Source organism: Petaurus breviceps, unplaced genomic scaffold (genome assembly GCF_028583685.1).
Source record: "Petaurus breviceps papuanus isolate PSGF00001 unplaced genomic scaffold, PetGlider_PUasm1.0 189, whole genome shotgun sequence".
NCBI lineage: Eukaryota > Metazoa > Chordata > Mammalia > Diprotodontia > Petauridae > Petaurus > Petaurus breviceps.
Genome location: NW_027185809.1, coordinates 45,138,663 through 45,142,832, shown reverse-complemented (window position 1 = coordinate 45,142,832; position 4,170 = coordinate 45,138,663). Strand labels below are relative to the sequence as shown.

Genomic DNA, 4,170 nt, shown 5'->3' with positions numbered 1-4,170 from the left:
TTGGCTTCCATGTCTTTCCACTCAGCAAGGAAATCAAACATTTGTTGGTTAAGGCAATTTCTACCCTTTTTATATCTTAACTTGGTAATGCTTTTATATGAGTTAAACTTCATTATAAATGGTGATAGGTTGTGTGGATGTCCATTCTTAAAGTAATGAGGTAGTTGATAGTGGACTTATGATTAGTTCTAGGATCAAAGCTTACCTCTGACACTTAATAGCTATTGAAAAAATATCATTTAAAGTAGCCGATTCCCTGTCAGTTTACCCATCTGTAAAAGGACATGATAATATACATATTTTCTGTCACTATTATTATTTTCACATTTTAATCTAGGCTTATCTTTATATAAATGTCACCTCAAAAGAATTCTGGACAATTAATGAGATATGTTGTAAAGGTTCCATAAAAAAAATTTAATAGATAAAGTCAATACAATTCCAACAAAATTAAACATTCATATGTAAATGTGAATGATATAATTTAGTCAAATAAGCCATCCTAGAAGGAGAAAAAGTGCTATCTCTATGACTCAATTACTTGCAGGGTGAATGAGATAATCCAAGAGGCATTGAAACAACTAAGCCTTTTGTCCAGATCTGAGTCAGTCACAGCTGTATACACATGTTCTTGTTGGTGCTGTTATTTAGGCTCTTCACCTTAAAACACAGGTCCTAAACATTACTAACATTGACAAAAATATAGGGAACAGGTGGGTGGGCCCCAGTTGTGATGGGTGAACTGGGAAACGTTCAGAGTTTGAGTTGGTTCATACAAATAAGAAGCTGGAAATCTTATCAAGACCTCCCAAATGAGCATAATTAGAATGGAAATTACATAAGAATGGGATTCCTTATGAGATTTTCAGTATTTCCTGCTTCCTGGTGGGCTAAGCATACCCCCAGAGTAGTTTTCTTTTTTCTTTTTTTTTTTTCCCTTCTTCTGATGATTGCATAAGTAGCTTTAGCTAAAATCCAGGGCAAAGGCAGCTGTGAAAATAGAGTGCTTTACCTCCTCAAAGCTCCGTCCATAATAAACATTATTTAATCAGTCCTCATAACAGCCCATGAAAGTAGAACCTAATTTTTTTTTCATAGTATAACATCTAAAGCTAAGTAGTTAAACATCCTAATACTAACCAACCAGCATGTGTCAATATGAGAAAATTTTGTAAACTCATAGACCTGGAATGGGCCTTAGAGATGATTAAGTTTAGGCACACTCAACCTGGTGTCCATGACCTTTTTACACACACACACAAAGAGTGTGTATGTATATATGTATGTATGTGTGTGTGTATATATATATATGCACACACATAGACATATGTATACACATATTCTGAAAAGGTATCCAGTTTTCCCTAGAGTGTCAAAGGGATGTATCACACACACACACAGGTACAAGTATAGGCACACTCATACACACACAAGGTTAAGATCTCTTAATCTAGTTCATTCTTCTCATTTTACAAATGAGGAAACAGATCTCAAATGGTTACAAAAGATTATTTAAAATGACATAGCTGGAACTGACACCCAGGTGTTTTACCATCCGGTCTAGTACTTATTTCAACATATAATGTGGAGTTGAGCCTCCAAAATGGATGAATAGCAGTCGAGGGTATATTTTTTAACCCTTTACCAAAGCTAATAGAGGTTTAAGGTCAGAAAGTGGCAAAGGGGTGAGAGTTTAAGGAAAAGAATGCTTGCAGCTCATGAATAATTTCTTTAAAGTTTTTCTTTTTCATCAGTTGATAAAAAACTAATACGCCAAACACTATGCTTGTAGATGGAGATACAAGTACAAAGAGGAAACATTCTCTACTCCAGGGAACTCGACTGATTTCGATATAACCATCAAATAGAGTGGTTAGAGGAGAAGCTCTAAGGAAAAACAAGCGAACAAAGAAAGAAAACATTCCAAAGGGGTATGTGTGTGACTGTGGGCAAGGGACTTTTGCCTCTCTAGAATTTAGTTTCCACACAGGTTAATCAGGGCAGTTGTATGAGTTAATCCTCAAAATCCCCTTTTAAATCAGCATCTTTGATTTTTATGATGCCCCTAATAGAGTCTCAAGATGTCTAAATGCCCTGGATTCGAAGTCATTCCTTGGGGTTCTGTTGGCTTTTCAGTACTATCTTTTAAGAGGAGAATGAAGCACAGTGCTGGCTATATACTTGTTGAATTTAATTAAAGTTACCCTCCCCAGGGATATGGGTATTTTTTTTTTTTTTTGGTCATCTAACACATTAGTGAAGACTGCGACATCTGAGAGAGTAAAACCCAGTCTGACTAGCCTGTGTGAGGTAGTGGGGCAGGAGCTCCACCAAGAGGAAGAGGGATGAAGGGAAAGGAAGTGGGAAGACAGCGAAGATAAACTTTCACAAAAGGTCACAATTTGGGACTGCGTCTGCTCTGCTTGCATCTACAAGGAGCTGGGGAATGACAGCCTCCAATAAGGGAAAAGAGTAAAATGGAGTTAGTGAGAAAGTTAGATGATTTGCATTTCACGCATGACATTTTCTGCTGTTCTGGTCTCTGCCTACTAATACTATGTACCTGTATAGCTTGCCAAGCTTGCATTTCATAAGGCCCAGGCAGTATGCCTCTTTAAAAATACTTAAAGCAAGACAGAGAATTTCGGGGAAAAAAAAAAAAAAAAGAAGTGTTTGTGTGTGTGTGTGTGTGTGTGTGTGTGTGTGTGTGTGTAGTGGGGGGGAGGGAGTTACACAGGATACTGGGAAAATGCATATAGAAAAAAAAAATAGCACCAAGTTGTTGTTTTAGAATAGGTTCACATTTGTTTTCAGTATGGTCCTTGAATTCAGTGTGCAAAATTGAAATTTAACTTTTTGTTCAACCTCAACTAAGGAATGAATGTAAGGGGTTATTCAAGACTGCAAAGATTATCTGGAATAAAACAGCATTGAGATATGAGTAATTTCCAAGCCATTACTTCATTCACTTTAGTTCCATTTTTCTTAGGCTAAAATAAACTTTGGAGATAATTGTTATAGCCTGGCATGGGTGCCTTTCTACGGAAGTCACTTTCCCACCAGTGTTACAGGTAATGCCATTATTATTTAAGCCAGTGCCTGCCTTTGCTGGAAGGCAAAAGTTGAAAGATACATTCTACAAGGAAATGAAGAGAAAGCTCCCAATAAAGACTGATGACTCTGTGATAAGATTTCATGTATGTATCTGCCTCCACAGTAAAAGACTAAGTTATAGAAATATTTTTAATGTCTTACCATTTATTTTCATTTAGGTATTCTTCGATTTAGTTTAAAGTCACAGTCTATGCATACTGCAACTGCCATGAATCTGTGATACCGCTTACATGGGTATTCCTTTCAATAATGAAGATGGCAAAACAGCAGGTGGCGATGTCGGCTGCATCGGCTTCGGTGCAGGAGCAGAGAGGGCAGCGGGGGCCTTGGAGCAGAGCCACGGGAGCCGAGGGAGCCAGAGGGGCATGGCCGGCATCATTCTTCCCGATCATCCCAGGCGGGAGGCAGGACCCAGCCCTCTACCAGGCACATCTTGTCAAGACTTCGGCACTTCGGGGCGGTGCTCACCGAGCACAAGGCAGCCACCTAGCTGGGCTCCCGCGGCAAAGAGCCTGCAGGGCTTGACAGACTCATTCATAAGAGAGACCTGGCTTGGTTACAGCAGGCAGATGTTGTGGTGGCTGAACTGACCCAGCCTTCCTTGGGTGTTGGCTATGAGCTGGGCCGGACTGTGGCCCTCAATAAGAGAATCCTTTTCCTGTTTTGCCTTCAGTTTAGTGGAGTGCTCTCAGCCACAATCCAGGGTGCAGCCAATGGGACACAATTCCAGGTGTGGGACTATGAAGAGAGTGAAGTGGAGACACTGCTGGACTGGTACTTTGAGACAGATCCTCCTTGGGCCTGGAACTGCCTCCCCCTCTCCAACTCTGACTTCCTGATCTAACCTCGATATCTAAATTTCTACTCCCAAATCTGCTTGATTCTGCTTCTTCCATATGCGATTCTTGACCCCTATGCCCAATCTTGAATTAAAAGGTGTGTTAAAAAAAAATGAATGAAGATGGCAAAGCATTGATTTCTGACCATTCTAAGCAATGCTTGACTATTTATTCACCTAAGATCACTAGGAGGGTTATACTCAACCTGCTGAGTGCC

At 39.7% G+C, this 4,170-nt stretch overlaps 1 pseudogene; it reads left to right on the top strand.

The window, feature by feature from the left end:
• The first annotated feature begins 3,369 nt into the window (after window positions 1-3,369).
• LOC138163956 (5-hydroxymethyl-dUMP N-hydrolase pseudogene) lies at window positions 3,370-3,953 on the top strand (annotated as a pseudogene).
• The last annotated feature ends 217 nt before the right edge of the window (window positions 3,954-4,170 follow it).